Raw genomic sequence first — 26,592 nt, 5'->3', positions numbered from 1 at the left:
ACCAGGAGGATCTCGGATTTATCTGCATTTAATTGAAGGCAGTTGGCAGTCAACCATTCCGCGATAGCCAACATATCATTTTGGAACTTTGTAATGTGCTGGTCAGAGGTGTTGGAAAGCGAGATCACAAGCTAAGGATCATCAGCATATGAGACCGTTGCAATTTCCACCAGGGGTTGAACATAGATATTAAATAATGTCGGGCTCAGGGCTAAGCCCTGAGGAACCCCATAGCGTATAAGCTGTTTCAGGGAGCTCTAGGGGGGAGAAATTACCTGACATGATCTGCCTGATAGAAAAGATACCAGCCAATTGAGGGCGGTATCTCCTAGGCTTATCTCTTGCAAATGTTACACCAAGATTTTAGGAGATACTGTATCAAAGGCAGCGCTAAGATCATAGAGAATCAATGCAGAGGCATGGCCTTCATCTACAGAACTCCGAAGTTGTTCGATCACTGCCAGCAGAGCAAATTCAGTACTGTGGCCAGGTCTAAAGCCATTCTGCACTGGGGCGAGAATGTTATTGGCTTCTCTAAATTTAGTCAGGATAGAGTTAATGTAAGACTCTGTGACTTTGGCCAAGAAAGCGAGTAGTGAGATCAGGCAATAGCTTTCTGGTTTAGAGACATCCAAGGTACGCTTTTTTAGCAGAGGGATAACATTGGCGTGTTTCAATGGGGTAGGAACTACTCCAGATGTTAGGGACAGGTTTATCAATTCACAGAGCGTAGGTAGGAGTGGGGGGTAGAAATTGTAGAAGCTGGTGACCTTTAAAAGGATCAGCTGGAGAACCTGATTTAATTTTATGGCAGAGTCCTTAACATTTCACAAGATAGTGGTGGAAAGGAAGATAGAAGAGTGCTCGAGCAGCTGTTATAGTCAGTGCGCTCTTCACTGTTGATAGTGAGCGGAAAGGATTTGTAAATGTCCTCTATTTTTTTAACAAAGAAAGTCTCACATTTAGAGTTAGAAAGAGTAGTGAATGCCCTTGCTGAAGGGGGATTTCTAATATCTTTTAGCAGGGAAAAGATGCGTTGAGCCAGAATATTACTATTTTTAATTTTTCCAGTGATATATTCAGTGCATGATTTCCAAATTGATTTTTTTATAAATATTTTTATTAAGAGCAGTAAGAAAAAGCACTGTCCATTACACCATAATGTATACAATAACAATATTATTCTTGATTAACATCAAGAGGTTAAGAAAAAGCATTTTTAGAAGGATACATTAAAACAGAATTCTATAGCCGCTTATATTCCAAGGTACCTTATTTCTACATAATACACAATACATCCACCCCTCCTTTCCTTTCCTCCTTCCTCCTTCCTCCTTTCTTCTCCCCCTTCTTCTGCTCCTCCCCTTCTAAAGTGCCTTAGCAACTAAGAAAAATAAAACAATTCAGACATCTAGCATTTTATAAAGTGCATGTGCAGCTATGAATAGCTGTTAGTCAGTACAAATGTCAAGGAACTCCGTAAAGTGCAGGTGCGGCAGTCAGCATTAATATTACTAAATATTGTCCCATAGTTTGTTACCAACTACTGCAATTTTCTCAATCCTAATCTAACTCCGCTATTCCAAATTTCTGCCAGATAGCTCTAAATCTTACTGTAGCTCCTGTACATTTTGCGTATGCCTCCTCAAATCTATAAATCCTACACATTTTACTGATCCATTGATTAATCCTGGTTGTGTACTGGTTTTCCTGTTTTGCAGCACCAATGATCTGGCAACAGCTATAGAAATTATTACAAAATACTGTTGATATTTAGTAAAGCATTGAATCTCTGGCGAGATATCAAATAAAACCAGTCTTGGTGATGGGACAATAATGGATGACAGAAACTCAGATATCATAACAAAAACATCCTTCTAAAATTGCTGCAGTTTACTACAACCATAAAATGTATGAACCCATCCTCCTTCATCCCATTCATCACATCTAAAACATTGATTTGAGCAGGTAGGAAACATTTTGTGCAGTCTCTGCTGAGTGTAGTATCCTAGCCCTCTTTATAGAAAATTCATTCTTTTATAATTCGCTCCTCGCACTGCTTTATTTGAAAATTTGCTTAATTGTTGCCATTCTTTAATATTGAATATACAGCCTGTCTCTAAGTGAATTTTCTGAAGGAACTTCACAAAAATCTCTTTATTATGAGCTTGCTGATGTAGAAGCTGATAGCAAACTCCCACACCAGTGACCTTGTTTAATATTTGCTTAATTATTGGAAGCACTGTTTCACTCAGCATAGTATAGGTATTTTCGAGAAATTTCGCAAGCTGAAGATAACTTAGAAAAAAGCAGTATTTAAATTACCAAACTGTAGCCTTATCGAATCCCATGTGATTAATGTTTGATGATTATAAAAACCACTGAGAAGGCCGAAACCTAATTCTTGCCACTCTTGACAGAGTTCTTGTGACATCATTAAACCTTCAGCTACACAATCTTGTATGGGGGTATAAGCATGATACGCTGGAATATTTCTTGAATTAAAAAAAAAGCGTAATCCTGGTTACCAATGCCGACATGGTCTTATATCTGTTTTTTAGGTAGTTTAGCAGATCGCAGAAAAATGGGGAGTTTTATAGTGCTTTCTTTCACCATTTGTATTAGAAAGTAATTATCAAAGACCACATTTTCTTCACCTAATTGTGAGAGTAAGTTAAGCAGGGAAGCCTGATAATGAGTAGGGAAATGTGGCCACGCTAATCCCCCAGATGCTACATCCAACTGTAATATGGGCAACTTGACTCTGAAGTGTTTATCGTTCCTTACAAAGTTCCTAATCATTCCATCCAGTTCCTTCAAAAAGGGACTTGGAATTTTCATAGGGAGATTACTAAAAAGAAATTGACATAGCGGGAGCACTGACATCTTGACCATAGACACTCGGCCTCTCAAAGAGAAATTCAGTAAGGTCCACTTTCCCAATAATTTTTTTACTTTTCCTAAGATGGTGGTATAATGCAAGGAAAAGAGTTTGTCATAGTTATTTGTGACATAAATGCATAAGTATCTAATAGGGTGTGGCCTTCGAGTATATATTAATGCGGGAAGATCAGACTGAGCTGAATTAAACGTAATGACCTCTGTTTTTGCCGGATTGATTTTACACCCACATACCCTTGTCAATTTCTGGATTTCCTCCATTGCCTTCTGTATGCAAGATTCTTCAGCTTTAAGAAATAAAATTATATTGTCTGCATACAGCTTGATTTTAGGCATATTTACAATAGGGGGAGCGATCAACAAATTATTTCAGATTTTTACAGCATGGATTTATGAAAGGTCTTAATGGCAGAGCGATATTGTGTTTTAAGAGCTGTGTTTTAAGAGCAGGATCGTATTTACATCAACTTTGCAATTTTTCTTCATCTGGCTTAGGTTCTCATAAAACCAAGGGCTCGTATGAGTTCTATGGCGAGGTGTATGTTTAGCAGAGATATGTTTATTAAGGGACTGTAAGAGTCATTTTATGAACGCAGCTGTTAGCTGCCTTGAAATCGTTTGGGAGCAAAGAGGACGTTTTAAAAGGAGCTCAGGGTGCATGCGTGGAGGTGGAGTTTCACTGGGGAGTACTATGGAAAGAAGAAAGTGATCTGTCTAGGCCATGGGGAGGGCACTGAAGGCAGTTATTTTAGAAATTACTTGATCTAAAAGATGTCCAGAGGAGTGAGTAGAGCTGGGAACATATTGTAGTAATTGACAAGCTGTGAGATATGCCAAAAAGTTGGTAATCTCGCATTTTGTCCATCCTCTAGATGGAGGTTAAGATCCCCCAAGATAATAAGGTTTGCATATTTAGTTGCCAGAATGGTAATAGAGTTGGCAAGTGATTCCCTGATCTTTTTGGAGGATCCAGGAGGGCTATAGATAAGCAGTCCTGTCAGGATAAAATTGTGACTATTCTTTAAACCACTTCCTTCGGCTAGCAAAAGCCATAAAAGTAAACCACAAACAAAAATTTTCATACGAAAAGTACATAAAATCATATTAATAAATGTTGGGTTCAATGAAATATACCACATACAAACAGTAAAAGTATACCAGTAAGAAGAGGTGACTTATAATTCATTGATCAGGCAATAGAAACAGTTATATCAATATATCAAATCAATCAACAAATAAAAAAAATGTAGCACCCTTTCTTCCTATGCCTAACTGCTGCCACCCAAATATTGGCAGAAAATTACAAAAAACAATTTGATGGACAGAATGTAGATCAATGTCTTACATTCACCCCAGTACAAGGATCTGGGCCTAAATCCATCGTTTTTTGCACTCCACACCACCCTGGGTTAGAAAATGGCTTCATGCAAATCAGCTCTGACCCTGTGCCCCATGGGAACAGTCCAGTCCGAACTACACAGCCATATCTTTCCCAGACCGGAATCAAGCATCCGAGGACCGGACCGGTTTCGAGGTAACACCTCTCATCAGCCTGGCTAGCTTGACTCCAGTGGTGTGGAGGCTCTGGGACCCACGTCTGAGCTACCCCAGTACACTCAGGGAGAAAATTACAAAAAACAATTTGATGGACAAAATGTAGATCAATGTCTTACATTCACCCCAGTACAAGGATCTGGGCCTAAATCCATCGTTTTTTGCACTCCACACCACCCTGAGTTAGATAATGGCTTTATGCAAATCAGCTCTGACCCTGTGCCCCATGGGAACAGTCCAGTCCGAACTACACAGCCATATCTTTCCCAGACCGGAATCAAGCATCCAAGGACCGGACCGGTTTCGAGGTAACACCTCTCATCAGCCCGGCTAGCTTGACTCCAGTGGTGTGGAGGCTCTGGGACCCACGTCTGAGCTACCCTGTACACTCAGGGAGAAAATTACAAAAAACTATTTGATGGACAGAATGTAGATCAATGTCTTACATTCACCCCAGTACAAGGATCTGGGCCTAAATCCATCGTTTTTTGCACTCCACACCACCCTGGGTTAGATAATGGATTTATGCAAATCAGCTCTGACCCTGTGCCCCATGGGAACAGTCCAGTCCGAACTACACAGCCATATCTTTCCCAGACCGGAATCAAGCATCCGAGGACCGGACCGGTTTTGAGGTAACACCTCTCATCAGCCCGGCTAGCTTGACTCCAGTGGTGTGGAGGCTCTGGGACCCACGTCTGAGCTACCCCAGTACACTCAGGGAGAAAATTACAAAAAACACTGGAGTCAAGCTAGCCGGGCTGATGAGAGGTGTTACCTCGAAACCGGTCCGGTCCTCGGATGCTTGATTCCGTTCTGGGAAGGACATCGCTTTTGTAGTTCGGACTGGACTGTTCCCATGGGGCACAGGGTCAGAGCTGATTTGCATATCGCCATTGTCTAACCCAGGGTGGTGTGGAGTGCAAAAAAACGATGGATTTGGGCCCAGATCTTTGGACTGGGGTGAGTGTGTGACATTGATCCACATTCGGTCCATCACCTGTTGTGTTTGCACACCCAAATATTGGCAACATTAAAAATCTCCCAAGGGTTATTTAACGGCTGCGAACATAATAAGGCAGGTCTAATTTGCACAAAACCCCTCCCTTTTACCCCCTTCACTGCGGCGGCTATTCCGCCGCAGTCCTAAGGGTGTGGGGTGGCCGCGCTTCGGGCGCATGCTGGTGACGGAAGCGCTCCGTCATCAGCCGCGGTTGCGCTGTGCTCATGACGGAGCGGTTCCGTCACGGCCCCGCCCGCTCAATAGAACGTTCAGCGCAGGCGCGAAATCCGCGCCGCGCAGGCGTTCTAAGCGGGCCGTGATGGAACCGCTCTGTCATCAGCACAGCGCGACCGCGGCTGATGACGGAGTGCTTCCGTCACCAGCAGGGGAGAGGTTAAAATAGGACTTAAAATCTCTCTCCTCATGGAGCTAAAATGCTCACAAAACATTATAAAATATATGATATCCTGTGTTGAAAAGTTGTTACAAGTACAGGGGCCTAAATTGTTTACCCTACTCCACCCCTGTACATCTGCTAAAAGACAACGAATGAGATTGAAACGGAACCTGGTTAGAAAAAATCAGTGAGAAGGTTTTGTGACAATTGTCAGGTACGGTTCTATCCGTGGGACTGTCTTTAACAGGAAATGGGCTTTCACTGTAGGTTTCACAATCACCAGCACCTCTCCCTCTGCAGACAGCATGTTTAAAAATTGTACTATAACCCATGCCAGGTCCTCTTTCACTATCTTTTCTGGGATGGCAAAAAGTTCAGGTCGTCTCAAATTACCTATCGCTGACTTGACATATTGTATCCATTGTTTTTTACTTACATTGTCCAGCGCTACACAGTCCCTGACAATTTCTTTATTCAGTGCCAGTTTGTGGTTTACAAAGATTATGAAGAATCCACCTTCACAGTCTGTGATTGGCTTATTAGTACAACTACAAATTAATCTTCTTGCTAAACTCTGACACAACCGAAAAATCAAACTACTAATTACTAAAAGCTATCGTGCGTTTGTGTCTATTATTGTTGCTGAATTGTTCTAGATTCGCTAAAATGTTATGGATTGTGCTATTTAAATCGATCGTTCCAAATATGACCGTTGTGGCATTTTCTACTTTCCAGTTTTATCCCGGAAAGTGCAGTCCCTTAAGGTAACATTAAAATCAATCCATCCTGACACACAGTCTGGTTGAAAGTGCTCGTTCTTCCAAGGTGATTATTGTGCCAATTGGCCATTTAAAGAGGTATAAACTAATTTAGAGAGAAAGCAACAAAGAGAACAATGGATTTGCCCAGCAAGGAAGGTACATCGTTTTCAGACTTGCTTTCATAGTTTACGAAATCACAACAAGAGTTGGCAGGCTATTATCTAACATGAGTGACAGCAGGAGTCAATTCCAGGCACTTTGCCTAAAATGTTTGTTTGTTTGGGAGAAATGGCCAAGCAAGGACATAACTCTTGTAGATGGCAGTGAGAGCGCCGCACCATTATCCTTGAAAAACGTGTCGATTGTCTGCTAAAGTGTGTTTTGATAGGTTTTCGTCCATTACTCTGTATAGATACCACGTGAATGGTTTGGTAATAGACCAATGGAAATCACTGCGTTTTACTGAAGTTATTACCTTTTTTTGCCACTTAGCTATTTTCAGCATTCTTATCGTTCACTGTGCTAAAAGACGCCTCAGCAATAAGCGAGTTTTGCTTCACTGAGTCGCTCATCCTGGGAGAGAAGCTGTGTTTTATTTCACTCACCCGTACTGAAGTCTGGACCCAAACCCAATCAAAACATGGCCCCTTCTTGCTTCTTTCTTTAAGTTTCTGGTCTTAGTGCAAAGACACTAGCAGGGGTCAAGCTGCGAACATTTCTAAAAATACTGATTTTTACTGTTTTTGAGATATCTTCTGTCCTGGCTTGTTCGACACTACTATATTTATTTAGGACTTTGTCAAGTGATGTACCGTATTAGGATAACTTCAGACCACTGAAGTATACAGAATTATAAGACAACCAGCTTAATACTATAATTGATCATTAGAGTCCAGCTGGATAGGTAGAGAATCCCTATGTGACATTTTTCAGTCACTGGCCGAGGAAAAGTATTCAGAAAGGGGACCTCCTGATTTGTTCAGCTTCAATGTCTTTGCTGCATCATCGGTTGTTTGGTTCCAGTCTGAGATAAGGACCCAGGATTTTCCAGATTTTCCTGTACTCCCATTATTTTGCTACTGTGTTTCTGCCAGCTCAAAGGCTGTGGAGGGACCGTCTGCAAAGAAGTTGATGACATTCTCATGACGAAGTTAAATAGGGGAAACGACTTTTCTGGGTATGGAATACATATGCACCATGTCTTCAATACTAAAGCATCTGGATAAGAAAAGCACCTCGAGTTTGATCCTTAAAGCCACTGGCAGCCAGTGGAGTGCTTTCATGGATGTGGCCATATCTCAGCAGTTTATAGTTTGCCTTTTCTGGCTGATTTTGACATTTTTATAGTCTGTCAGTAAAGATTTTATGGGTACTGAGGGGCATATTATCAAGGGCTTTATCTCCACTTTAGCGGCACTTTTTGACGCTAAAGCGGAGATAATGCCATCGCCCTATTAACAAGGCAGCGTAAACATGCATTAGTGCATGTTTGCCGCCTTTTTAGTAACGCCTCGCTTTGGCATCGGTAATGAGATGCAAAGTAGGCGTATCTTCAGGCAAGAACAGGGAAATTGATCGCTAACCGCACATTGCGGTATCAACAATGCGCAGCGATGAAAAAAGCTGCGCTAAACGCTGACATCGCCGAAAACTGACGTCTGGAAATTTTCCCACTTAGCCATGTGCATAATGAGAGGTGGATTGTGAGGTTACATCCACTTCTCCCTATTATCAAAATTTTACTCTGCGCAATGCTGACTTCGCTGGTTTTCAGGCGATATTGCTTTAAATCACTGTATTTTGAAGGTTTAACATCGCCCGTTAGCAAATCGTTGTAAATAAGACGCTAACACTCCGATGTGAACCGGCGATGTATAGCGATAATGCAAATCGCGCTAAGCGCGATTTGCGATGATTACCGTGGCACCTTGTTGATGTCCCTCTAGTATAGTTAACATTTCAATAGCTTAGACTCCCTCTGACAGTTAAATATGGTGAACGGTTAAAAGTGGTAGGACTTTTAGGACCATGAGTAGTTTTGTATTGACCCCCTGAACCCAACCATTGATTTGCATGCTCAGTTACAAGTTTGTGTCTGGGAGTATGCCCAGATTCTTGACTTTATGAGGTCTTATAGCAGAAGATCTCATGTTAGAGGGACATTAACCTTGAAAGAGGTAGCCTTGCCACTTCCTAGGTTTCAATATTTGCTCTATTCAGATACCGGAAGCTTTTATTCATCAAGTATTAGATGTTTCTAGTATGCTGAAGATTTCAAAATGTCACTGACTCATTTTCATAATTCACAACAAAATCTTTTTTCGAGATACTTATCCATAATACGTTACATCATGTGACAATAATAAGAAAACGGTGTTTACGCCAATTACAGTTGAATTAAAAAAGCACAATAACATCGATTGGTAAAAAAAAAAACGGCCATAATGTTGATCTTTTTGTAATCGATATAATCATTGATTAAATGAAGACAGTGGATAACTAAATGATGCCACACATTTTCATGCACTGCCTTTAAAAAGATGTGAATAACTCGGGATACAAAAGACAGTTAATTTGGTCTTGTTAACGAGGAGAACCATATATTGCGAGAGCAGAGCAAAAACCAAGAGAGAAGATGTATCTGGTTTGTTTATATGAAAAGCAATCAAAATGGCTTCTTATGGTCATGTTCAGAAACGCTGGATGATTCATTCATTTCATGCTGAGTTTGTTTAAAAGTGGGCAAAAAAACAGAACAGTACTTTTGAGTCAATATTTTATTTCAGTAAACAATAGGTTGTGAGGAATTGATTTCTAGGCCATTAGGGGATACAAGTTGCTGGGGGCAAAGTGCCCACTCTAACCCTCGAATATAGTGATTGGGTAAGGTTGGATTGGATATTATTTTAGTTATGAATTAGCCAATATGTTTATGTGCTAGTAAAGTTTCTATTGCATACATGAGAACAGTGTTATTGCGTGAGTTTAAGGAGGAACCGCAAGAGAAAACGCATTGGACCTGTCTACAAGGCATAGTTCAGTGCCATCTTAAACATCTCTCATGGAACTAGCAGATTATCCACATCAATAGCAGAAAATATATGTAACTTTCAGATTCTGGATGCAGAAACTGAAGTCCCACTTGCATGTGTGATTTAAAAGAACATTCAGAAATAAAAATGATGGTCCCCTATGGTGCAAGAAATCTGGCACTATAACTCTCCTCTGCACAGACCTACATATAACAGCAAACAAGAGGGCTTTCAAATTCCTAAAGAGATGCTTCCACAGCTGGAGAAGAACACTGAGTTTTAACTGTCTTTTTGCCTGGCCCCAAATTTTCTCCAGTACATTACTTGTACGCAGAGTTCGCTTTGGGTCTGTGTAGGAAGGTGGAATCTGACTACATGGTTGCCCCCACTTTTTTCTGGGGTTTTGATGGTTTTTGACTTAGTTAGGCTGGGATCCTGCTATTTAGGACCACAGCCTAGCTGCTTCCTCTCTAAAATGATTGCATATACTTTAGGTACCCTCCAGATTGGTTACCAGATTACCCTTGTGAGTCCCTAGTATATGGTACCTTAGGTACTAAGGGCATAGCACCCCATAGGCCTACCAGGGGCTGAAGCTTGTATTATGCCACCCCTGGGAAGCCTTCCAAAATGGCACCAGAGGTCTGCTACTGCAGCCTGGGTAAGGTGGCGCATGCACCCCTTACCAAGAAATAGGTTACCTATATCTACCTTTAATCACAGACACATACAAACCTATAAGTCATTCCTATGGAGTAAAGATCGCTCCCAACTGAAGAAATTAGAGTATAGAGTGGCAATAAGGCACTACAAGAATGAAATAAAACTTGCTCAAGCTGAGTTTTATGAAACCAAAATTAATATGGCAGCTAATTCCCCTAGGGAAATTTTTTAAATTGCGAAATCTTTAATTTCTCCTCCTTCTGAGCTCTTGCCATCAGAGGGTCCACAGGCCCGCTGTGAAAATCTGGCCACCTTCTTCTTCCAGAAGATTCAGGCCATTTATTCCCTACTCTCGACAGGTAGTGAAGATATGGCTTCCTTCTCTACTTTGGACTCTGACCTGCCTGTATCCTGCTCGTTAGTCACCTTTCCACTTCTGGATCCCAGTACTTTAGATACATTGGTCCATAAAGTCACCTCAGGATCTCCAAACGATCCAGCCCCTCCACAGACCTTAGCTAAGGTGATTGATACTATCCGCCCGTTCATTCTGGAGGCTCTCAACACCTCTATCACCTCCAACTCTGTCCCATCCACATGGAAGTGCGCGATGGTAAGGGCCCTGCTGAAAAAGCCGAATTTGGATCAGAACAATCTGTCCAACTTCCGCCCTATCTCGCTGCTTCCGTGGATGAGTAAATTGTTGGAGAGACACATCAATAAAATCTTAGTGGACTATTTAGAGTCCAACAATCTTTTACAGGTCTCCCAGACGGGGTTTCGTCCCCAGCATGGTACCGAAACTGCCCTTCTGGCAGTGACAGAGGCAGCTAGAGCTATAATGGACCAGGGAGGAAAAACAGCCATTATACTTCTTGATCTCAGTGCCGCGTTCAACACTGTTAACCATGCCACACTATTACATCGTTTGAAGGGCATGGGGGTGTCGGGCGCGGCCTTGACTTGGCTGACTTCCTTCCTAGAGGAATGCTTTTTTCAGGTGTTTGAGGGCGAGGTGGCATCTTCTAAGCATCCGCTTAGCTGTGGGGTCCCGCAGGGCTCCTCCTTGAGCCCCACACTTTTTAATGTCTATATGCAGCCTCTGGAGAAGATAGTCCTCCCTTTTGGTGTGCGGATTGTCTCCTACACAGACAATACCCAACTGGTGGTCCCTCTGGACCACAATGAGGGTCCGTCTAACACCTTGGGCCCTTGTCTAGAGGCTGTTGCTAAGTGGATGCAATTCTCCCACCTCAAACTCAACGGGGAGAAGACCGAGATCATGTTACTAGGTAACCCTTCCCCAACCTCCTTGGCGTCTAGCTGGCCTTCATGTCTCGGTGCCCCCCCCTCCTCCTAAAGAGCAGATAAAGAGTATAGGAATCTGGCTTGATAGAGCGCTGGATTTCTCAGCCCAAGCCACCAAAACTGCCTCCACATGTGTGGGGCTAATGAAAATGCTCCGCAAAGTGCTCCCTCTTCTTCCATTCCAGGTGAGAAGGGTCATGGTACAGGCCCTGATACTCTCTCGCCTGGACTATGGAAACGTTTTATATCTAGGAGCTCCGGCAGCAGTGACTAAAAGACTCCAAGTCACCCAAAACTGTGCCGCCCGATTATTATTCAACATCCCTCGCTGGCAATCAGCAAGGAATGCCTTAAAAGAACTCCATTGGCTCCCAGTGGCTGCCAGAACACAGTTTAAGGCCATGTGCATTTTGCACAAATCTTTCCATCGAACTGGCTCGGCAGTTTTGTACCCCCTAGTGTTACCTTACTCACCATCCAGAGCCCTTCGCTCGGCTTCATTGCATTTGGCAACCACGTCAAAAATCAAGAAAGCCCGCTGGGGTGGCCGCTCGTTCACTCACACAGCGGCAAAGCTATGGAACTCCCTGCCTCTAACCCTCAGACAAAATAACAACCGAATGTCATTTAGGAGAGATCTAAAAACCTTCTTGTTCACAAAAGCGTACTAAGTTACCCGGTAGCCCGACACAGTAATCAGTCTAAAGCGCTGCGAGGCCTCCGGGTGGTTATGCGCTATATAAGTGCAATTTTTCATTTCATTTCATTTCATTTCTATGGCAGGCCTTATCAATCCTGAATGCAAAGTGCTTGGTTTTGTATGAGAGGGTGCCTATGCATGAGCAGGACCCCTCTGCAGCTTTCGGAATCTATTCTCTGAAGCTCTTCTGTGATGCAGCCAGACCATATACTCTTAAGTGCATTACAACCCCGCGGTAAATGTTAACTTTGTAATGGCTACATGGAAACATGTTGTGTTTGGTGTCAAACACATTGCAATCCTACCCCTCCCCGTGCCAGTCCTGGCGGTGGGGGTAGAATTCCACCCTTCTCGAGGGAGAGACATATACACACTGACCTAACCGGTAATAGTTTAAAAGCGCCCTGGCATCACAAAATGGATGCTGTAGCCAGAGACATGGGTCTGACCTCCTGCTGCTGGATGAAACTCCAGCAGGGGAGGCCTGGACAATAGGTTTCCTGTCACAGGGAGGTGTAACAGGCTTTAGTGTATTGGGGCTGGGTTAGTTCATTTATAGAATGCTTTTCAGAGAGTGCTGGGGGCACACTTGGTGTCCCTGTGCATATCCCTGTTCAAGCCGGTGCCTGGTGCAAAACTGGACAAAGGGAATGGGTGTAACCACCCCTCTTTCCAGACCCTCCCATAGGTGGGTCCCCAGAGTATGTACAACCCCCTTTCTTAGTAAAAGTAGGGGATCCCAGTCCTTAGGACTTCAGATTACACCTGGATGAAACTCTGCAACATATATCTTGGAGCTTCGACATTCTACATGACTAGAAGACGGAAGAATCTCCTTTGGGGTCAAGGAGTGACTCCCCTGCTCAAGCAGGCACCAAAGAAGCATCTTGCTGGTCAGCATTTCTGAGGCTCCCGCCGGACCCCAAATTATTTGCAACTCAGGACATGTACTTCCAGACTTCTCAGATGCCGACATGAGATCCCAGCGAAGCTGAGACCCGTAGTCCTCACGAGTGATGTGGGACCGGAACTCCTGGACAACGTGCACATTTGCTAGTGCTTCCCAAGCTTTCCCAAAGTTTTGCAGCAGCTCGCCATTGAAATCGACAACGAAACCCGACACAAAAAGACACCTATGCACCCTGCTTTCCTGGGTAAGGTAACTCGAGTACTCCTCTGCTCCCATGGGTGTTGACTATAGAACCTCCCAGTTCTAAAGGGGTTTGCTCCAAGTCCTCTTCTAAGTGTCCTTAATCTGTAAATTTCCAACCGCCACTTTTCCCATTGAAGGTAATGGTGATTCGCTGCTGTGTTTAGACAATGCACGCGTCCCCGTGGGTCCCCTGTGTCACTACCTTGGGAGGTTCCTGGTGGCCCCAGTGGTTCTAAAGGCTCTAGCCCTTGTATCTATGTCAGTAGTGGTTCTTTTACCACTTTCTTAATATATGGGTTGGTTAGCCCCTAGGGCTCAACGTATATTTGGCTAATTTACTGTGTGCTAATTAAGTTTACTGAATGTACTTTTGCCTCAAGCCTCATAAAGAGACTAGAGGGATGTGTTTAGAATAAATACATATATTTTATATATACACCTGGTATGGTTCTCCTTTCATTTGGTCATTCATGTGATTATAGACTGGTAAAACACGCTGCTTTACATTCCTTCAAGACTTAGCCTGGAGGCTGCTCTCCACAGCTACAACTAGGTTAGCTTTCTATATAGGTTGTCTTTAAACCTACCATCAATAAGGGTCGTTTGGACTGGTGCAAGGGGCCCGCTAGAATAGTGGACAGCATATGCCAGGCCAACTTCTCACAGTCTGCACCTTGCGTATGATTATATGGCTTTGCTGTCTATCTTGATTCTGATCATTGGCTTTCCTTCAAATTCTTGCAGTGGCTTAATGGAACTTGAGCGGGCCCGCTGCAAAGTTCATGGAGGGGGGTCCCCAGGCTCTGGACCCAGCCTGGAACTCTCAGATGCTGCCTGTGCATAGTGCATGAGGGGGTCCTCTAGAGCTCAGGGCCCCCTGCACTGTGGGGGCTGAGGGGTCAGTTGTTACCCCATTGAATTCTTGTGTTGTTTCTGCCCAGGAGCATTGCAATCTCCCATTGTTCTAATTAGATGGGATGTATACAGAGCCTGCTTTAGCGCCGGTGGCGGCCTGTGCAACAATCTATTTTGCCCCCCCATGATAACCTCCATTTCCAAGGATTCCCTCACGACCACTCACCAACCGTGCCCCTCATCTCTTCATAGCCCCTCTTTCACATGCATTACATTTATTTTATAAAGCACACTACATACCAGTGTAGTGTGTGAGAACACTGCATCACACACACCCATTATACAAATACAATGAATCATACATGTGTAATTCAGTCTATGGGAAATGTTGCATAAGGCAATGAGGATTGTGTATCGTCCTTAATAGTAGGCAGTATATTTTAAAGGTGTTGGTCTAAAGAAGCACAAACTCAGGATTTAAAATGTACCACAGTAGTTGATGATGACTTTTCAATAGGAATGTATTTCTACCCCGAAAATACCTTTTCAGACCATTAAGATAATGAAAGACTAGGGAAAAGACATAATGGTCTAACCTTTACCATGCAGTTGCATTCAGCTCTTTGATGGCGGTTGATAGGTCACTGTGCTATATTAGGATTGTAATTTATGAACTGCAAATAACAAGAGGATCTTTCTGAGACAAGCAGTAACCCTCTGAGCTATGCACATAAAATACAGATCTATAATCTGCATGGTACACGTTCTGTGCAGCTGGCATATTTATGCTCTGTGGTGCTGTATGAAGAGTGAAAACTACCACTGGACAAAACTTCAATCTTTCTCCAGCAGAAACATCAATTGTCAGTGTAATATCGACATCGACATTTTTAATGTTGCATGAAAACTAGATATGCAGCCAACTTTGCAGCAGGTGTTTTTAAACCCGTAAGTTACATTTCTAAATACAGCACCCTACTGCTGATAGAGCGCGCAGTTCTCCCGGGTCACCCGAGTTACCAATTCTTTACACGCACTGGGCCCTTGGCGTGCAAACCTTTAATACCACACTAATTAGTTTGGGTGAACTGGGTGAGGATTTCTCCTCCTGCACGCTGCTATGAGCAATTAAGGTTTGGTTTCACCTCTGCTTACCATGCACCTGACTTACCACAGGCACAATTCTTACGACGGACCTGGAGCTATAAGGGAAAATAGTAGACAGGCCTAACATCAGATACTCTTTATAATCAGTAAAATACTTTCCACAATTTCGTAAAATGACCACAGACACCTGAGGATGTTTAAAGTTTTATATAAAGTTCAAAGAGAATATGACAAGGCAATAAGTGATAGGCAGTATAAAGCATCTAATATCAAAATCAAAACCATAAAGTAGCTATAGATAAGTGCTAAGACCATCAGTGTATATGGGAAGACTAGAGGTAGGATTTTTTAGAACAAAACTAGTCACTGCAACTTTATACTAGAAACAATAGGACATGGATGGGACCTAGAACATGTACTTAACCTATGTGTACTAGGCTATTCCTGCTAAGATCACTGCAATCGGCTAAAGGGAAGGGAAAAATTGGAACATACTAACACAATATAACCATTGGCGATTCTCTAAAGGTAGGGAGAGAAGTGGAACAATTCTAATAAACAATAGCATATAACTTGTTCTCAATGAGATAGAGCAATATCTCGGCAAGAGTGCTTTATTAAGGAAGGAGAGAGAGAGGTCAAGAGAGAGAGAGAGACGCAAACCCACAATTTAATATTTACCTAGGTCTGAGAGAAGACTAACCCTGGCCACGGGTCAGTTGGAAGGACGGGGACAAGGACCCTCAGGAAGGAATGCCAGAATGCGAGCAGGTACAGCTCACGGACAGTAAGGACAGGATACCCCTCAGGATTTGGGATCAGGACTGGGCTCACCAAGGTACGACCAACACCCACAGCTTCAGCAGCAACGCCAGCGTTACCCCTCTCTGCAAGTAATCCGCCAGTAACCCCGATTTGGGTTTTCGAATTCCCCAGCAAAGTGCTTCGCCAGCACTTAGGATTATTTCCACCCCTTAGGAGTTTGTGGAAAGTATGGACAGAGTGCTCCGCAGCACTTCAGATTGAGCACCTATAGAGATCGTAGGGTCAGTGACAGGTCTGCTACTCGGACAAGTCGGACAATTTTCCTAAGCTAAACTAGGGCAGTTATACTGTTTTGGGGTCCCTCAGACCACCCACTAATGTTGCAAGTGACAGTTTCCCACATCGTGATTGGTCAGGAGAGGTGGTGCGGTCATTACCACCTCCTAGAATTCAGTTTTCTCATACTTAATATTCAATTTTGCACACCCGCCCCCCGGGTTCACGTTCCCATGCATGGAATACAGCAGTATAGGACAGTTCACAATAGGTAGCAACAGTATTGCTTTTCCCAAGGTAAGACTCCGTATTCCCAGCGATGTTCCCAGGCGCATTGTGCTTCAGGAGCCAGCTGGCTAGATTTAGCTTCTGCGCAGTTAGAACTTTCCCTGGTCACCTGACAGGGTTCGGAGGAGCCTCAGCATGGCGTCGCTCATGTATGCCCCAGCCCACAAAGACGCGGTACATGAAAAGTAAGCGAGAACAAATTAAAATCACATACAAAATGATCACACTGTATACCATGATAATATTCTAACCAACCCTTACTTTATAGTGACTATAGCATTACGGTTTAGTGCGAAAAGATAGATAGGCAAAAGCAGCGGTAGCAAGCAGAATGCATGGTGAGAGACAAGCGGCCATATTTGCAACAGTGCGCATGAGCACAGAATCCCTCCAGAATGCGAGTGCGTCACATCACATGGGTATGACCGACGCATGCGCAGACTGAATTTCGGCGAAGCAGCCATTTTTTAGTGCAAGCTTCGTTTAGTACGAGAAAAGACAAACAAGCAAGCATCCTGGGGACACCCGCGTGTTGGGAAAACACTTTATAAATGACGAATAATTATGTTAATATTATTATGCAGTTTAGACAAGGGTTTTGCATACGAGCAGGGCGCTTGCACGCGAATCCCAGCTCCATCAATCCCCTCTTTGATGATATTTACTATCATCACCACATAGAAGGAAACAGATGCCAACTTTTCTCATTCATCCACATCGTTCATTTCAATTTCAATAAACTTATTGTTTAGTTTTCTTTCAGCTTCCCTATGTGAGTGGTGATTTTTCGCCTTTTTGTAAATTGCACTCTTTAGCTCTTCTAGTTCTAATTCATCAATGTTTCTTTTCACCCCCCTCTGATTTACTGTATATTTCTTTTTGCACCTTTGGCATTTGCAGCAGATAAAAATGATCAATACAATTACACCTATTACAACTATTGGCATCAGTATTTTCCACAGAAGATTTCTACCTAGGTTAGTAAACCAATTACCTATAGAGGAGAGACCTCCAGTCAGTCTCGTCCAGGCACTGTCAACCTCCAATGGTTTGAGTTCTTTTTCCAAATTAGTTATGTTCTTCACATATTGTTTTAGTTCAATACTTTTATCAGGAATGTAAGTGCAACAATGTTGCGCTTTCAGCATTCTACAGACCCCGCCCTCTTTTGCTAATAGGGTGTCAAGGGCAAGACGGTTTTGTAAAACCATTGATCTGATCGCAACCATTTCAGTATTGACCAGCAGGAATCCAGCAGCAGTGTCAGTAGATAACCGATCCACTACTGTAGACAATTTGCAGATTCTATGGGTGTTCAGAACTACCCCCATTCCAGGTATCAGTGCACTAAAAATATCACCTATAATTTCACCTACACTTTCACGTTTACTACGCACTAAGCCATTAATTTCTTCATCGCTTCCAGCTGCATTATTCACATGGTATATTTTCGGGAAAACAATGCCAAAGTAGCAGCTTCCATACCAGTGATCCGGCAATTTGAAATAAGCCTTGTTCCCACATATATAATATATTCCGGGAAACACAGGTTCTGACCCATTTTTGAAACCCCAACCTCCAATTACCTTGTAATTATGTTCACACTCGCTGGAACCGATGAATACATTGTTATAGTACTCTGTCTTTTCCCTATGGATACAAAGTTTCCCCTTTCGTTCAAAATCCAGCAACAAGGCAGGACTAGCTTCGCCTTCCGAGGTGTTATCCATGTGCTCAGCCCACCTAGGGACTCTATCCTTCTCGTCATTAGCCTTCTTCTGAAACTTTTCTCTCCTTCTGTCTGCCATCTTTATAAACATCTTTTCCTGCTCTTGCAGTGAACAGGTCAGATTATCTTCTCTTGCTTGATCTAAATCTATGTTACCTATAGTCAGGAAATATTCTCCCATATAGCGGGTCACGTCACTTGTAGTATGTACACGATTCAAGTGTCCTCTAATAGGAAGTTCAGAAAATACTACGTCATCATTTGAATAATAGTACTGCAAGGTGCTTCTATAGAACAAGCTAGCTAATATACTACAGGAGATTCCATAGGTCAAAGGTAGATGGTGGTATGTCACGCCTTCAGCCACTGAGGTTGGTAGCTTCATGCAGACATAACAGTCCTCTATTTCCATAGCTTCTACATAATGCACTAACAAGTTAGCAAAAACATTTAGATGCGTCCTGTTTCTCATTTTGTGAAAATGGAGTCCATCCTCATCTGGTGCTTCTAAATTAGGTCGTGTGTGTGTCAGTCCTACTCGTTTGTCGCGTCTTTCTAGGCTTCGTGGTGTTTCTGCGGTCTGTACAACCCCTACGTCTACTGCTTCGGGTTCAGTAGGGGACAAGTTAGGATTTTTACTTATCATAAAAGGTAGAAAAATTGTTAGTCCTATCCACATTACTATTAACATGGCTACACTACACAAGCATATTTTACAACAGGTTTTAAGACACCCACACCGGGATCTTCCAGAGACATTCGGATCAGACATTTTTAGCTTACAGGTGGCCTTTGCTACCCCTCTTCGTTTCTTTGCACCAAAGGCTCACTTCGGGGCTCTCTCAAGGAGGGTCTTCGTCCGAACTCCGATCAGCAATGGACTCGTCGTCACTGTTGCCACTGTGGTGTGGCTCGTCAATTTCCTCCAACACAAAGTACGTCCACTCAGGGCTCCGATACAGTCGGTTCTGTTTCTTTATTCTGTCGCTCTTTCTTAGCGATTTGCCTTGGGCTGCATTTCTTTCACTTTGAGCCCTCTTTCTGTCTTTCAGGTTTTCTTCGACTGTCTTTAGTCGGAGCCTCAGTCTCTTGACGTATCGGGGTGCACTTCTGCCTCCGTGCCTCCCAGTTGTTGAGGAAACTTGGCCTTCTTCGTGCACTCTCTTTACTTTTAGATGTGGCACCTCTGTTTCCCTGCCTGTCTGACTTGTTCCAGGTCTTTCGTCTATTTCTTCTGCCTGGTCCCTAGTCTGTCCCTGCTCAGATTCAAATCGCACTTTCTTTTTATTTCTGGTTACTGTTGTTTCCGTTGTCTGAGCACTTTGATCTAGTTCTATCTGTTCCTGTTCATGCTCTTCGATCTCTTCGTTTTCTTCTGCATGAACGTCAGCTCTAATTTCTAACTGTCCCTTTCCTCCTTTTGGAGCTTCAGGAGAAGTTTCGATGTCCTGATCTGACCCTACTTGGCCTACGTCCTGATCAGGTGTGTTGTGACTTTCGTTGACCTGACCTTCTTCCTCTATTTCTAACTCACCTGGACTATCCCACTCACTGTCTAAGTAGGAATATTTCCTGGTTCGTATTGGATCATGAACCTGGTCGTCGGCGGGGTACCATTCAACGTCTCGACTTGTGCTCGGCAGTTCAATGTCAGCTAGCTCCGGACTCTCCTCCTCGGAAGCTTCTTCAGCTGAGCTGCCTTCAGCTCCAGTCGCGTTTTCTCCAGATACCCGCTTTGTGTGGCTGGCGTGGATCCACTTCGGTACACCAGCGCACTTTACAGCAGTTGTAGTGACGAGGATCACTTGTCGTGGCTTTCCCCACCTTGGCTTCAGGCAACTGCTCCGGGTGTGTTTCTTTAACGCCACCCAGTCTCCGGGTTGCAGTTTATGCGCTGGAGTCTTTGGCCACTCGTCTTCTGTCTCTCCAATCTGCTGAGAGAGAGAACGCACTTGGTCACCCAACTGCCTGCAGTAGTCTAATACCATATCATCAGAAATGCTTAGCAGTTTGTGTCCGGGCACCCAAGCCTGTCGCATCACTCTTCCCATCAACACTTCATGGGGACTTAGGCCAGTTTTTCTGCTCGGGATACTTCTCAAACTCATCAGCACAAGGGGTAAAGCCTCTATCCAGTTCATCTTTGTGGAATCACACTTTTTTCCCAATCTGGATTTCAGGGTGCCATTTATTTGTTCCACTACCCCAGAAGCCTCTGGATGGTAGGCACAGTGCAATCTTTGCTTCATTTTGAATGCTTTACAGAGTTCTTCTAAGACATCGTTGGCAAAATGCCCACCTTGGTCCGTTTCGATTGTCTCTGGAATTCCGTACCTAGGTATCAACTCCCTGAGCAATAACTTGGCTGTGGTGAGAGCATCATTTTTCTTAGCTGGATATGCTTCCACCCACCTGGAGAATAGACAAACTATGACTAAGATATATCTATATCCTTTGCATTTGGGCATGGTTATGAAGTCTGCCTGCATTCTAACAAAAGGACCTACTGCCTTTCCAATAGTACTCTGCTCCACTACAGTCCTCTTTCCTGCATTGAATTGCTGACACACTAGGCACCTCTGGCAAAGCCTTTCCGCCTGGTTCCTGAATTTTGAATTACAGAACACCTTATCAAACACCCGACACATTGCGTCTCTTCCCATATGTGTTGGTTCATGTATCATTCTGATCATGGGGTCGACCAAGCTATCAGGCAGTACAGGCACTCCAGTCGAGTTTATTACCACACCATCATCTCTCAGTTTGCATCCATTTTCTGCCCACCTTCCTTTTTCTTTCCTGTCTGTGGCCTGTTGCAACTCTTTTAATTCTTCCCACGTTGACACATTCTCAAACAACATAAGTTGGCAGCTGGTTCCATCCCACAGTGCAATTTGTAGGGACATATGGTGTCGGGCACAAAACTGTGCAATTTGGTCAGCGTACCTATTACCGGCAGTCACATCATCATTTCCAGATTTGTGAGCCGCACACTTGACCACAGCCAATTCTTTGGGTAATTGGATAGCTTCCAGTAAGTCATGCACCACCTTCCCATTTCTGATAGGTGTGCCTGAGGAAGTCATGAATTCTCTTTGTAGCCACAACTGGCCGAAGTCATGAACGACCCCGAAACAATACTGGCTGTCTGTGTAAACAGTTATTCTCTTGTTCTTACCCCTCTTACAAGCTCTGGTTATCGCGATGAGCTCCGCCACTTGTGCAGATTTCACCTCGCGCATGTAAGATGCTTCGATAGTTCCTGTCAGTGTTACCACAGCATAGGCAGCACTCAGACTCCCACTCTCATGTCTCAAAACACGAGCCATCCACGAACATTGTTTTATCCCCATCAAGTAGCGCTATTTCACGGATGTCTGGACGGGGTTTTGTGCTAAATTCAGTTAGATCGATGCAATTATGTTCCCCTTCCTCTTCAGCTTCTACATCCAGAGGGATAGGTAACAGTGTCGCAGGGTTTAGGACATTGCACCGGGAAATAGTTACATTTTCAGCACCAATCAAAATTCTCTCATACTTAGTCAGCCGACTAGGTGTGAGGTACTGGGTCTTAGTTCTAGTCAGTAGGATGACAACAGAGTGAGGAACATATACAGTGACGGGATGCCCCATGACAATGTTCTCACTCTGCTCCAGACTGACGCAAGTAGCAGCAACGGCTTTCAGGCATCCAGGTAATCCAGCAGCCACCGGATCTAGGGTGGCCGAAAAATAGGCTACTGGTCTTCTAACTAATCCGTGCTCCTGGGTCAAGACTGAAAGAGCACAATTCTCTCTCGTGTTACAGAACAGCTCAAAGGGCTTAGTGTACTCAGGCATACCCAATGCAGGAGCGGTACATAGACAGTTTCTCAAAGTTACCCAAGCATTCATGCTTTCACTGTCCCAATGGACGGGGTCTTCTACTCCTTTCTTCGTCATATTTATCAGGGGTCTGGCTAGAGCCGCAAATCCTACAATCCATTGTCTGCAGTAACCCACAACCCCCAAGAACATTCTCACCTCTTTCTGAGTTCTTGGCAGTTCCATTGCTTTAATTATTTTGATTCTTTCGGTAGTAACTTTCCTGATTCCTTTTTCTATCTGGTGCCCCAGATACTTCACTGAATTTTTACAAAATTGCAACTTGTCAGGTGACACTTTGTGTCCTCCTTTTCCTAAGTGATTCAGCAAGGCAATGGTGTCAGTGACACAGTCACTCTGGGTTTTAGATGCCACTAACAGGTCATCTATGTACTGTACCAAAACAGACTCTCTTGGCAGCACTAGGGATTCAAGGCCCTTTTTCAGTATCTGGTTGAAAATCGATGGACTTTCGGTGTACCCCTGGGGGACACGATTCCAGACATAGATATGGCTGTCAAATTCAAAACTGAAAAGGAATTTGCTTTCTGGATGTAATGGGATGGAAAAGAATGCGTGGCACAGGTCAATGACAGTGAACCATTCTGCATTCCAGGGAATCTGATATAGAATCACTGCAGGGTTAGGCACAATAGGACAGCAAGGCACAACAATTTGGTTTACCTTGCGCAAATCTTGCACCACCCGGTACTTTCCACTAGGCTTTTTGATCCCAATGATAGGCGAATTACAGGGACTGCTCAGCACTTCTTCTATTATTTCGGCTTCGAGCAGCCTGGTAATCTCAGTTGCTACTCCTGCTTTTACTTCTGCACTCATTTTGTACTGCCTGGTTTTTGGGTACATTGCATTAGTTTTTATTGCTATTTTAACTGGGTCCACATTTGCCACCAAGCCTACATCTTTTCCTGTGAAATCCCATACTTCTGGAACTACTCTTAACTGGAGCTCTTCAGGTAAATCTTCAATTGTCAAAGGCTTAATATCAGAATCTTGTCTGACTAACATCAGCTTGTACAAACCATCTTCATCTGGGGTCTGAACTTCGACGCCCTTTGGTGTGCAATAAATGGTACAATTCATTTTGCACAACAAATCACGTCCTAGCAGGTTCACAGGACTGGAATCACAGACCACAAATCTGTGCATTTCTTTAAATTTTCCTATAGAAATTTCCATTGGTTCAGTTACTGGAGTACTTATTATCTGATTGGAGACTCCCACTACTTGGATTGCTTCTCCCGAGAGGGGTAGGTTAGGAACATCCACTGTTCTTACAGTGGATCTGGTAGCTCCAGTGTCCAACAGAAAGGTGACGTCTTTTCCCTCAACCTTTCCTTCAATGTATGGTCCAGTCTGGTCTACCGGTAAGGAGGCGCCAAGCACGCACTCCTCATCCTCCCCTCTCAGGCCCCGTCAATCTTGATCTTCACAGAGGAAGGTATCATTTAGCAAGTACTGTGGAATGATTGCGTTTCTTTCACTCTCAACCTCCCATACTTCCGCCCTCTCATTCTGCTGACCCTGACTCTTAAAATTCTGTCTAGGAGCGCGAGGTACTGGAGGTAATTTTACCTGTTGCTGGGTTTTTCTTGTCCCCTCTTTCGGCACCTGTGGATTTAAACCATTTACAGGGGCATTACCGGCCTGTAGGTGTGGACACTCGTCTCGCCAATGCCCCATCTGGCCGCACCCATGGCACGGAAACTTTTTCATGGCTTCTTCCCGACTCATTTTAGGTCTGGGCTTTCCTCCCCCCCCAGTAGTGGTTTTCTGAATATCATTATCAGAAGTCAATTTACTTAACTGTTTTTCTTGCTGTTCAGCTAATTTCACCTGTGCCCACATGACTTTCTCCTTGAGGGCTTTCTTTTTATTTTCGATTTCATCTTCGCAGTATTTAGCATATTTCAGGACATCATCTATGGGTTTTCCCTGCCAACTGATTTTGTTATCTCGAATCCATTGTGAGATTTCAGGTCTTAATCCTAGCACAAATCTATAACTGAAATGGGTCATGTCCTTCATGTCTACATTATCGATCCCACTGTAAGTTTTAAATACCTGCAGTAACCTTTCATAAAATGAATGCACCGTTTCATCACGTTCCTGGGTGGTTCTATCTATTCGGGTCCAATCTGTCTCCTTTGCTGGCACTTTTTTCTTAAGGTACTGTATGACCTGGTCATATTTCCTCATTACATCAGGTGAAGGGGCTCCCGTTTTCTCATCTCTGGGATATTCATCATTAGGCCAATCAATTTCTATCTTACATTCTGTCCACAGATCTACAGGGACCACAATGTCGAAAAACCCATCCAGGTCTTTCAGCAGACACTTCTGAACTTTTATGAAGCGTTCTACCTGCCTGTACCAGTCAACTGGCTTCTCACGTAATTTCGGGAAGTCGTTTGTAAATGACACAATGTCCTGTCTGGACCAAGGGACATGGACATATTTTCCTCCCGGGACCTCTCTCATGGGGCACAATTTTTCTGTTGGTGTCACTTCCTTTAATACGAATTCTGAAGTCAGTGACCCAGCCCTGCTGCTTTCCTTTTTCTTTGCCCACCTGGTTCTCCATTTCCCCACTTCGCCCCATTTCTGCAGGAGTTTTAACAATTCTTTTACTTGGATCTGTCTTCCCATCACATTCAGGCTTTCTAAATCCTTGTCTGAAAAATCCACTCTGTAGGGTTTCTGAAGAATTTTGGAGCGACTAACATCAATTCCCATTTCTGTGGCTGTATCCATTATCTTTTCATGGAGCACCCTAGCACTCCGGGTAAGGCTTTTACTGATAAACAGTAGCTCTTCTTCATTATACGAGCTTAGGCGCTCAACTCCTACGTTCCCAGCCATCATTTCTTCTATTTCTATTCTTAATTTATATATTTCCAATGCTTTAGGTTGGGGAGTGGTCTCCTTCTCTAGCTCCTTTGTCCATCTGTCCAAATCTTCTGGGGAAACTAAGGTGGCACTCCTAGCCCCAGTTGCACTTTCAATCAGCACCTCTTTTGTTCTAGGCTGACTTCTTGCCCCTGCTATACTAGTCCTAGATTCTCTAATGGGCAGATCCATCAGAACCACAGAATCACACTCACTTTCCTGATCCTCATCTATGAATACTTCCTTCCTCGGGGTCGGAATGCTAGGAGTAGGCAGTATTGGGGTGATAACAGGAGGATGGGGACTAGTCAGGTCATTTCTATACAGTGGGATAGCTGGACCAATAGTTACTGGAATAGTCAGGGAATCAGGATGGGGATGCATCTGGGCAATGGTTCGAACTAAATCCTCTCGCTGTTTAGTCAGGGCTTCTTTCTCTTTTTCCTGCAACCCCTTTTCTGCAGAATTGCCATGCAATACCTGAGGTACTAAGGACGGATAAATACTTGGGGCAGTCGGAGCAATCAATCGAGGTGGACTTTCTCCGAATGGCTGATAATTCGGGACGGTGGATTTAGGTCTGCAAAACCCATCCCTTTCACTGGTTTTACTGCCTGAACCCGTTCCATCGGTATCACTGTCCCTCCTACATCTGGGATAATTTGTGAAGGGATTTCGAGAATGCACAGGCTCTGACTCTGCAACATAGGGAGGTGGATTTTTCATTAACAAATCCTCCAGGTGCTCATCTTCTAAGTCCCCCATAGATTCTAGGTGATGGGTTTTTTCTTTACATTTTCCTCTCTTTTCTTCTGATACCCCCATCATAGGGAACAGCCCTTCAGTCAACATAGATTGCCTCCACTGTTTCATTTTCTGCTCTTTGGTCGGCGTTTGAAGCCTCGGATACCATTTACTCACTCCCTTATCCATCCGGGGTTTATCTCGCTCTGCAGCCTCAATCTCCCATTCCTCCAGAGCTTCGTACTGGGTCAACCTAGGTCTAGGGTGTAATTCATTCATGCGGGTCCTTAAGTTAAACAGGATCCGACCATTAAATGTACCTTCAACAGGGAATGCTAGGACTCCGTCATCTACAGTATACTTTGCCCAATTTTCTAACCAGACACAAGTGTGATACCCTTTATCAAACAACATGAAAGAAGCAGGGGTATTTGGCGGGGGAATGAGCACGCCTTCCCTCGTTCTAATGGGTTTGTCAGTTTTGAAAAAATTCTTTATTTTATCAGCGAAGGACAGTTTCCTTTTTACTCCATACATCATGTGCGGTCTACCTCGTAAAATCTGCTCCTTATGAAATCCTAG

The sequence above is a fragment of the Lissotriton vulgaris genome, chromosome 5, assembly GCF_964263255.1.
Source record: "Lissotriton vulgaris chromosome 5, aLisVul1.2, whole genome shotgun sequence".
Classification (NCBI taxonomy): Eukaryota; Metazoa; Chordata; class Amphibia; order Caudata; family Salamandridae; genus Lissotriton; species Lissotriton vulgaris.
The sequence above is the reverse complement of the archived record's forward strand: the minus strand, read 5'-3'. Positions refer to the sequence as shown.